The sequence below is a fragment of the Triticum dicoccoides genome, chromosome 4B, assembly GCF_002162155.2.
Source record: "Triticum dicoccoides isolate Atlit2015 ecotype Zavitan chromosome 4B, WEW_v2.0, whole genome shotgun sequence".
Taxonomy (NCBI): Eukaryota; Viridiplantae; Streptophyta; class Magnoliopsida; order Poales; family Poaceae; genus Triticum; species Triticum dicoccoides.
In genome coordinates this window covers 630,483,243-630,494,886 of record NC_041387.1, presented here as the reverse complement: position 1 = coordinate 630,494,886, position 11,644 = coordinate 630,483,243, and the positions used below count along the sequence as shown (strand labels likewise).

The following is an 11,644-nucleotide window of genomic DNA, read 5'->3' as shown; positions in this document are numbered from 1 at the left end:
AGTTGAACTAGTTGAATTAATAGAACTAGTTTATTTTTAGTATGAAAATTTAGGTATATGAGATTTGATGATCTAATTAAAATTTACTATAGAAGAGTTGTTAGGCTGCTGCCTTGCAGTACATAGTCAATTTTTTTACTACAGAACTAGTTTATTTTTAGTAAGAAAGTTAATAGGACTAGTTTATTTTTAGTAAGTGCTTAGTTGAACTAGTTGAATTAATAGAATTAGTTGAATTTATGTCATTATCACTTTGTCATCAAAGAATGCTATGTGAGATTTGATGATCTAATTAAAATTTTACTCGATGGAATATGCAGGCTTTGTAGAGCCGTGCCTCCATGGAGTGATCGTCATCCGAGCTACCTCTACTTCCTCTACACCCGAGTTGGTGAGCTAAAAGTCCACCTCCTCCTTCTCCACTCCTCGGCGTTGAATAGAGTAGAACTAGGGTATTTAGTTATGCTTCTTAAGAAAATGAAATGTTCGGGTTATAACATATATTGAAATGTTTTTGTCAATATTGAACCCTTGAAATGCAACGAGCACCAGTTTATGCTCATGTGCGAAGTGTTGATTTATTTTCGAGTGGCCCATGTTTTGCCGGAGTGTTCATTCATTTCTGTTCCAGCAAATTTCAGGCGCTCGATATGTCCTATTTTAGCAAAGGTCTTGGCGGATTTTTTCCGTGAATTCAAGCATGAGTTGTGCTAGAATTTGTAGGAAATATCGAGTGCCCCGGATATGCTAGAAAGAGAATTAAACAACATTTCGAGTTGACTTTAAGTCTGTCGGTACTCCATACATGACAGTCAAAAAATTAGTGAGGGACCGTCTCCACCATATATGAGAGAAGAAGAATGCCGATTGTTGTTGTGGGGGTTCACTTCTCCGTCTTCTCTTTGTGCTAGACCTTTGTTATGCACTAGAGAACAAAGGAGTAGCGACCATCATCGATGGTCGAAACATCAGCGAGGGAGTGTCCACCATATATGAGAGAAGATGAATGCCGACTATTGTCATGGGGGTCGCTTCTCCTTCTTTTCCTTGTGCTCGATATTTGTAATGCACTAGGGAAAGGAGGAGTAGCAACCATCACCGACGGTCGCAATAGCAGAGAGGGAGTGCCCACCATATACGTGAGATGAGAGTTTAGGAAGGAAGACTCGACAGACCTAAAGTCAACCCATTGCATATTGAGTAATAGTGATCTGTGTGTCGAGTAATAGTGATCTATGTGTAAAGTTCTTAATAGAACTAGTTTATTTATAGTAAGTGGTTAATATATTTTGTTTATTAATAGGAAATGCCTGACGACGAAAGGGAATTCGGTATGTGCGAATACTGCGAAGACGAGTGTGGCCTGTGTGATAGGCCTCGCCTAGTTGATGGTAGGCGCTTTAGCATCATGCTGGATGATACCTTCGAAGTGGATACAGTAAGTCACAATGACAAGTCTTTTCGTAATTAACAATGGTTTCTTCCTCTTTTGCTTCAACTTAAAATTTTAATTTTTTACAATTCTACTAGCGTATCCCCTGCCATGCAAGAATGTATGTCTTGGATAAGATTGGTTTCAGTACTATGGAAAGTATGGAGGTAAAGAGAGTTCACTTGAGGACCGGGCATGGTTATACTTTTGCCCTAAATTATATAATACAGATAACTACTCCCATTTTAAATGCAAAAACTTGGGAGCACTATGCAAGGCATATGCATTTGAGCCTAATATGCTTATCACCTTTGATATTCATCCGGAAGATGAAATTGAAGGTAATATCGAAATTTGGGTCGATGTGCAGATGCCTCCAGTTCTACCATTATGTGAGTTTCTCAACCATATTTATTAACTAATTTATATTGTTTATTTAAAAATAGTTGACAACTATTTCTATTGACAACTTATTTTCATTCAAGCAAACATGTCCGACGCTTGGTAGACAACACCTACTACTCTCCTGGGGCTGAACTAAATTGCGAGGAGATAAGTCATTATGTTTCATGGCTTGAGGATCTTGATACTGTCAAGAAAGGTTATTTTCCTGGACTTCGAGATATTAGTACTCAAAACATGCGACCACTAGTGTGTGTATTGAACTACAGTCACATATATTTAGGAAGGATGGTAGGATTTTACTATTTGTCCTCAGTGCATCTTTTGCATACATTATTTTAAGCTAAACTTTATTGCTAAGTATGTTACTACTATGTTCTTCAACAGGGACTCCCGATGAGTGTTGTGCCTCGTTGGATCGAGTCTAAAGTTCGCATGACAATGGTTAGCTTACGGCCAAGATATCCTGCACTGCACATGAGTGCATTCATCATTTCTCGAAGCGATCAACTCTTAATAGTCAAAGACTGGAGAAAAATTGTGAAGTATCACAACAGAGAAGTACTAGGGGCAGCAATCAGAAGCGCAACCCACAATTAGGAGACAGGTTCATTTGCATTCTCCAATATGATGAAGCAGGAGTGCTACACATGTTTTATGCTATTTTAGCTGAGAGAGAGCAGCAGGAGTAGGTCCTAGGTATTAAGAACAAATAGTTAGTGTTGATTATATATGACTATGATGATGATGAGAAGTTTTTATTATATGCTACAATGTGTTAGAGTTGATGGTGATGTTGATGGGAGGAGTAGTGATTATGAGACTAAGGATGATGACGAGGAGGAGGAGGAGGAGTTGTTATTATAACTAGTGACCACGTTGTTATATGATGTCTCATGGATGAAAATGATGATGATGAGAAGTTGTTACATGACAAGGATGTACTACGACGATAAGTTGTTATTGATATTATGATGATGATGATGATGATGAGTTACCATGCCATTGGGTGAAAGAACCGCGGTTTAATTTCAAGTGGATGGATCCAAAGTGACCAAGGTCACTTTGGATCCATGCACTTTAAACTAATCCATGGTTCTTTCACCCAATGATGTAATAACTCATTCTGATGTAAAAACAATCTCTAAATTGCAATTGTATGAAAACTTGTATAATGGCGTATGAATACGACATAAAACAAAAAGAAATATGTAATAATAGTAGTAGCACGGGTAGAGCGGCACACTGCTAGTAACTACCAGTAGTGCTCTCTACCAAAAGCACTAGTGCTAAGAAGGTATAGCAGTAGCCCGGGCAAACACACGCTACTGATACACTTTAGTTGTAGCACCGTATCAGTAGCTCGCAGCCCCGCGCTACTGCTATACCTAAAACCGGCGCTACTATTAGGCTTTTCCCTAGTAGTGCGACTGCAACTACTACAAAAAATGTATTAAAAAAAGAGAAAAACTCTGTTGCCGCCGACAACCCTCCGCCCAACCCCAGTTGCAATCACATTATACGTGTTGCAGTTGCGCTTGGTGTGATGAGTTGCAATTGCACTGGGGTTGGGCGGTTGCAACTACTGGGGTTGGGGTTGGGACGTCGACAACCCTCTCCCGGCCACCGATTGCGATCACATTATATGTCTTGTAGTTGCGCTTGGGTGTGATGAGTTGCAGTTGCGCTCGTGTTGGGGCGCTTGCAACTAGTACAAAAAATGTCAAAAAAGAAACAAACACGTTGTTGCCGCCAACAACCCTTGCCCGACCCCATCCCCCCGACAACCGATCGCCCCGACAACGATTTCGGCCCCGAGCCAAATTGCGGTTGCTTCATACCCCTTGCGGTTGCGCTTTGGTATGATGAGTTGTAGTTGGAAAACTCGGTGTTTTGGATGATTGCAACTACTACAAAAAATGAGTAAAAAAAAGAAAAAGACTAAGCCTGCATTGAAAACCCTCCCCATCTCGGTTGTGGTCACATTATACGCCTTGCAGTTGCGCTTGGGTGTGATGAGGTGCAGTTGTAGTCGGTTTGGGGCGACCGCAACTACAAAAATCTGTTAAAAAAGATAAAACTTTGTTACCGTCGACAACCTTCCGCCCGGCCCCAGTTGCAGTCACATTATACGTGTTGCAGATGCGCTTGAGTGTGATGAGTTGCAGTTGGAAGACTCAGTGTTTTGGGCGGTTGCAACTACTACAAAAAAGACCAAAACAAGAAAAAGACTAAGCCAGTGACAACAACCTTCCCTCGACCCCCCGATTGCGGTCACATTATACGTCTTGCAGTTGCGCTTGGGTCCCCCGACCCCTCGATTGTGGTGACATTATACGTCTTGCAGTTGCGCTTGGGTGTGATGAGTTGCAGTTGCAGTCGGATTGGGGCGACTGCAACTACTAAAAAACATAAAAAAACGATAAAAAGTTTGTTGTCGTCGACAACCCACCGGCCGACCTTGGTTGCAGTCACATTATACATTGCAGCTGTCCTTCAGTGTGATGAGTTGCAGTTGAGCTCGGGTTCGGGCGGTTGCAACTAGTACAAAAAATGAAAGACTTCGCCGGCGCCGATAACCCTCCCAGCGACCACCGATTGCGAGTGAGGGAGTTCCGGACTAGGGGGTGTCCGGATAGCCGAACTATCATCATCGGCCGGACTCCAAGACTATGAAGATACAAGATTGAAGACTTTGTCCCGTGTCCGGATGGGACTTTCCTTGGCGTGGAAGGCAAGCTTGGCGATACGGATATGTAGATTTCCTACCATTGTAACCGACTCTGTGTAACCCTAGCCCTCTCCGGTGTCTATATAAACTGGATGGCTTTAGTCCATAGGACGAACAACAATCATACCATAGGCTAGCTTCTAGGGTTTAGCCTCCTTGATCTCGTGGTAGATCCACTCTTGTAACACACATCATCAATATTAATCGAGCAGGACGTAGGGTTTTACCTCCATCAAGAGGGCCCGAACCTGGGTAAAACATCGTGTCCCTTGTCTCCTGTTACCATCCGCCTAGACGCAATGTTCGGGACCCCTACCCGAGATCCGCCGGTTTTGACACCGACAGCGAGAACATTATACATCTTGCAGTTGCGCTTGGGTGAGATGAGTTGCAGTTGCACTCGGGTTGGGGCGGGTGCAGCTACTACAAAAATTGTAACAATAAAGAAACAATAACTTTGTTGCCGCCGACAGCCCTTGCCCCGACCCCGTTTTCCTTGATTTCATACCCCTTGCAGTTCCACTTGGGTATGACGAATTGCATTTGTGGTTGGGTTGGGGCGGTTGCATATAATATAAAGAAAATAAAGAAAAAACTTCACCTCCACCGACAACCCACCCCCTCCCCCCGACAATGGTTGCGGCCCTGACCCAAATTACGGTCGCTTCATACCCTTGGCCCTTGCAGTTGCACTTGGGTATGATGGATTGCAGTTGGAAAACTCAATGTTTTTGGCGGTTGCAACTACAACAAAAAAGATCAAAGAAATAAAAAGACTAAACCAGTGACAACAACCTTCCCCCGACCTCCCGATTGTGGTCACATTATACCTCTTGTAGTTGCGCTTGGGTCCCCCGACCCCCCCGATTGCGGTGAAGTTATACGTCTTGCAGTTCCGCTTGGGTGTGATGAGCTGCAGTTGCTGTCGGGTTGGGTCGATTGCAGCGAGTAAAAATGTAAAAAAAGATAAAAACTTTGTTGTCGCCGATAACCGTCCGCCCGACCCCTGTTGCAGTCACATTATACGTGTTGCAGTTGCGCTTGGGTGTGATGAATTGCAGTTGCGCTCGGGTTAGGGCGGTTGAAACTAGTACAAAAAATGTAAAAAAAGGAAACACGTTGTTGCCGCTGACAACCCTTGCCCCGACCCCGTTTTCCTTAACTTCGTAGCCCTTGCGGTTCCACTTGGGTTTGAGTTACAAAATGGAAAACTAGGGGTTTTGGGCGGTTGTAACTACTACAAAAAAGACTAAAAAAAGAAAAGACTTCGTTGGCGCTAACAACCCTCCTCTGACCCTCGGTTGCAGTCACATTATACGTCCTGCAGTTGTGCTTGGGTGTGATGAGTTGCAGCTGCACTAGGGTTGGGGCGGGTGCAACTATTAAAAAGAATGTAACAAAAAAAATGTTGTTGACACCGTCAACCTTGCCCAACTTGTTTTACTTGATTTCATACCCCTTGCAGTTGCGCTTGGGTGTGATGAGTTGCAGTTGCACTCGGGTTGGAGCGAGTGCAACTACAAAAAAAATGTAACAAAAAACAAAAAATGTTGTCGCCGCTGTCAACCCTTGCCCTGACCCAGATTGCCTTGACTTCATACCACTAATTTGCCCTTGCCCACGTCGAAGTCATGTTTAAACTTTGCCCAGTCATCATCTCCAATCAGTGTTGTTGAGTGTTCCCTGGACACATCAACAAGATACCTACGATCGTTTGCTTTAAACTTCAGGCCACTCATCTGGTTGAACTGGCTCCTTGCAGTGCATGGTATGTTCTGCTCATAAAAAATGTAAAAAAAATTCAAATAGTTAGCATGAAAAGAAACGCTTCGTAATTGAAAACAAAAAATGGAAAAACATTGCAACAAAAAAACATCCGGGAGGACAAAGGGGGGATTACTGCTAAATCTTCAGACCCATCGCGAATGAAAATGCTAAACCTCTGCTCGTTGTCATTCTCGCAGTATGAATGGCAGACTGGTCACAACATCCTGCATAATATAGACTGACATTAGAAATGTTCCATGTTCAGTTTGCACACAAAAATGATGATTTTTTTGAATGAAAAACAATACTATCAAAAATACAAAGCATAGGCTGACATTAGAAATGTTCCATGTTCAGTTTGCACACAAAAATGATGATTTTTTTGGATGAAAAACAATACTATCAAAAATACAAAGCATAGGCTGACAAAACTACCTAATCAAAAAGATAATGGCACAATGTGTTCTTCATTATTTTGACTTTCCCATAAAAAGAACACAATATCACATGATTTTTTTATGTATTTTGTCAAACAACATGGATATATGTTTGGAGAACAAAGAACCCCTAGTCCCTATGTTGATTCACTTGATAAAACCATCAAAAATACATCTAAAAAGGTGGCCCATCAAAATACAGACAAAAAACATCAAAATGTACGACCATGAGTACTTCTAAAAAAAGATGTTCATTTCAGTTCATAAAAAATGTGCCCTGTATATTGAAAAAGGTACATTGGGAGCTACACCCTAAACTACATTCCCCCATCTCTGAACTACATTCTGAAAAAACAGATGTGCTCAATTCAGTTCAGAACCCTGCATTCCCCATCAAAAAATCGAAGTACTTTCTGAAAGAAAAACACACAAAAAAGGGAACTAGTTCAGGCTCACCACTTCTGAACTGTAAAAATACATTTGATTTCGGCTCACCACCCGAGACCAAAAAAATAGGCTTATATGTTATACGGTAGAAAGTACTACTTCTACCTTTGAGAATGCTTGAATACATACATTCAAACAAAAAAAGCTGTATTAGTATCCTACTGTACACAAGATCTTCATCCAAAAGAAAAACATACAAGAACATGACTTGTGAATCATTTCTCCTAACTGAACTTTATGGTTCAGCAAAAACCAGATCCATTTCTCCTATTTGGGTGACCCCTTGCATAGAAAATGTATGTGCTTCCATGTCCTTAAAAACAGCGACCCCGTTTCAAAATTGGAAATTACCACCTCTATGGAAATGCTAGTAAAACAAATCTCTACAAACAACAATAAAAGAGAGAAGAAGAACAAACAACAAGGAACCTCTATGGATCTGGCGGATTCCTTACTTCGAAACGCCGACGCCTACATCCTGCACCAGTAGACGCCGCCGTCGCCGATCTCCCGCACCGGGCTCTCCGTTGTCTCAACCAGCACAGAGAAGAAAAACAGCGTGGAGAGGTCGATGATAGAAACATAGTGCCTTCTATCTCATATATTCTAGGCAGGCCTGGGCTTCTGCGTTGAAAATGGTTCGGGCCGGACTACAAAGACAAAGAAAAAAAAGGGACGGGCTGCGAGCCAAACACTATGGGTCGCGCACTCATTGCTGCAAAGCTCTCCGCATGGACAAACACGAATCGTGGCGCTGCGGGATCCGACAGTTGGAGAAGTGAAGGAGACAAATTTTAGCAAAACCAATTATTATTTTAGCAAAGAAGATGCTCCGGTCCAGCTTAACAAGTTGTGTCCACACTACTGGTACCGCCGGCGGATACAAATGAAGAACTACAACTGTGTGTGTCAACCGACGGCGACATGTAAGAGCATCTCCCCCCCCCCTCCCCCCCAAGTACCCCCAAGACCACTTTCTTTGCACCGGCAATGTATAAAATGGGCAAAAAATGGCCCAGACGTGCCCCCGAAACCCCACAAGACCTCAAATTAGCACCGGCGAAGCCAGGCCGAACCCAGTGTGCTGGGGGGCTCTTGGGGGCGCCGGCAGAAGCAACATCTAATCCTCCCCCACGCGTACTTTTTTCTGGCCCACCCAATCACCTTTTGCCCAGCGATTGTCTTGGGGGCACCAACGGCTGGAAAAATATACTCGCGTTTTATCCGGCGGAAGAGTTTTGCCTCCCAGGACGTGCTATTTTTGGTCCGGCGATTGTCCTGGGGGCTCCAACGGCGGGAGATGCTCTAAGTTGCCATCGGCATCGTTGCAGGGAGGACCGGCAGTGGCACCTCAAAACGCAGCACATTGACAGTCTGTCTAATCGACGGCCTCTGGTCGCAATCAAGTTGAGCACACCAAAGCCTGACGAGCATCACGCACTCCATCTCTCTGGCGTTGAATTCTCCTCTCAATCGTGTATCAGCGGCGCCTAGAATTCTCTCCCTGCCATACCAATTCCACACCCACTGAGCCAAGTGCATCGCGTCCTGCTCCTGCTCAGCTACCACCACAGCCCCCCTACCGCATGCGATCTCAAGAAGGACGCCGCCTAAGTTGTAGACGTCCGATTCGACGTTGGTCTGGCTGGTGGTCATGCATTCTGGGTCCATGTATCCCATTGTGCCAGCAGAAGCTGTTGTTAGTGACCCTCAGCCATGCTCAATGAGCTTGGCAAGCCCGAAGTCGCGAGCTTGGCGTTAAACAACGCATCCAACATGATGTTGCTTGGCTTGATGTCCCTATGCAGGACGCACTGCTCCTAGTCCTGGTGTAGGTAGAGAAGCATCAAGCCTAACCCCAGCACAATCTCATGCCTTAAGGTTCAAGAAATATCACATGGGATTATTTATCTGCGGCCTAAGGGTAAAAGAAAAGCAATGTGATAGTAGTCTGATGGGATGGGCCTACCTAACCGATCATGGAAGCACAACATTGTTGGCGCCTTAGAGATGCCTATCGAGGCTGCCATTAGGCTTGAGCTCATAGACAAGGAGCATATCACCGCCTCCGTGGCACCAGCCGATGAGCTGCACTAGGTTCTTGTGCCGAAGCCAGCTTATGACCCTCACCTCCGAAGCATACTCCTTCCTCCCCTGCTTGGAGCCGTTGGAAACTCTCTTGATGGCCACATGAAGGATCAGTTCACTCAGAAAGCCTCTGTACACCGATCCAAAGCCGCCTTGTCCGTGCTTCTTGTCACCAGAGAAGTTGTCCTGGTGACGGCCAAGTCGTTGTGGAGGAATCTCTTGGAATCAGTTAACTTCTCGAAGTCGTCTTCCATGGCCTGATCGTCGTCGAGGAAGTTGCCTTCTTCCAACCATTGCTGGCGGATTTTATCCCGCTTTCGCTGGTGCCGCCGTACAAGGAACCAAATCAAGGTGATGAGAAGGATCAAGAAAAACACAGAGCCGACCGAAATGCCGATCAGAAGCCCAGTCTTGGGAGGAGGTGGATATTCTGCAAGAAATCTTCAGTGTATTAGAATTTCGCTGAAATATGCAGTATCTCTCTGTTCTAATTGTTGAGTATATTGATTATTAGGAAAGACGAGATAGACTAGGATTTATTCTGGCTTGTCTTGTACTCCAAGATGACCATTGTACTCCTATATATATGCCCACGAGGCTCAAACAATACAACGAACTATTCTACCAAATCCCTCAATCCCTTCTAATGTCAGCCTAGCCGATCAAAACCCTAGCCGCCACCCAACACTTCCGCCCGCGCGCCGCCCCCGGGGCGGTCGGCCTCCATGATCGCCACCGGGGGCATGCCGCCCGTACCTAGTGTTCATCCGCCGGTCGTGTTGACCGGCTGTCCTAGAGAGTCTTTTTCATGAGCCCTTGCTCCAGGTTTTCTCTCTCCTGTCAGTCATCTTAATCTGCGTTTTCCTTTTGGTTTTTTGATCTATGCTTGATTGTTTTGTGTCGCCCGCTGCCACCGATGACAACGTGCGCCTCTACTCCAACACCGGCGCGACTGGCAGGCTTCTTCACTAACATGGCGGCCTCGCGCGACATGTGGCCCCACACAGCCGTAGTCCGCGTGCCGGCCCACTCGTCGATCTACGCCGGCCGTCACCACCTTCTCCGGCGGGACACCTGCATCGCCCTGACCCGGCGGCCTTGCGCCATGCGGCGGCCCATCATAGTCATCGTACATCGATCCACGCCACTAGCTTCCGCTGCGTCTGCACGACGGGCCTATGGTACACCTCGCCGGCCTCGTCCCTGGTGACGTCAGGCTCGTCGACTGTCTCAGCTCGGGCGTCGTTGCTACGTTGGTCGCTCGGGCCTCACTGCCCGGGCACCGGTGCTGCTTTGGCAGCTCGACAGCTGGTCGCAAGACATCCCACACCGTCCGTCATCGCCAGCTTCATCTCGGACTCCGCCGCCACCCCGCCTCCATCGAGCGGCGTCCCCGACCTCGCACGCGATCGGCTTGATCACCTACTCACCACCATGATTCACCTCATCTATGCCTCGCGACCAACCTAGCATGTCGGTTGCTCATGCCTCCGTAGGTCCCGTGAAGATTGTCCCTGAGTTCAGCGTGCCCCTCCACCAATCGGGCAACGGGCTGCCACTGCGTCGCCCCGTAGGACCGCAACGCCAAGCCCCATGGTTCTCCTCGCGGCTGCATCGGCTAGCACATTGCCACCGTGTTTCCCCTTTGGGCCATAGTGACACGATACGCGGTCCCCGCCACTGCCCCGAGGTCGTCCCTGCGGTTGCACCAACCCATGCGTCGCCGCTGCGTTGCCCGTTTAGGCCATAGTGTTGTGATATGCAGTCCCCGTCGCCGCCCCGAGGTCTTCTCGTCGTTTCCTTGACCTACCTGCTGCCGCCATGTCGCCCCTTTGGGTCATGGCGCCGTGGCCCGCAGTCCACCGCGGTCCCCGCGCATCGACTTTGTCCATGCCGGTCTTCGACATGCTGTTGTATTCTCCTTGCCTACCTCGAGCACCGCCGCCGTCAGGCCGCCGCTACTGCTGCTACCCCGGTAGCCGCCATTGTCACCCGTCCACCCCCCTTCGTCTTCATCCAGCACCAGCCCAACACCAGCGTCGCCGCCATCTACCCCAAACACTTCGTCTACTTTGACCACCGATGACGACATCGGCCCCGCACCGATTGGTGCCGCAACCGTCGGTGTGTCTTCTTCCCTGCTGGCCCTCCGACTCCTCGACATGGCGTACAGCTCATGCAGGTCCCTCGTATAAGCATGTACGATGCTGGCAACATAGATGTGTGCCTTCATCCATGACATGTCCCCGGGCCTGGCAAGCCTGGTGCAGTGCTTCGTCAACTTCGTCTTCGTTCGTCTACACATGCCCTATGTTAGCAACACCTGTGCCTGCCTTCGTC

The 11,644-nt window shown here is 46.7% G+C and overlaps 1 pseudogene; it reads right to left on the bottom strand.

The window, feature by feature from the left end:
- Positions 1 to 8,031: 8,031 nt before the first annotated feature.
- LOC119292920 lies at positions 8,032 to 11,127 on the bottom strand (annotated as a pseudogene).
- Between the last annotated feature and the right edge of the window lie 517 nt (positions 11,128 to 11,644).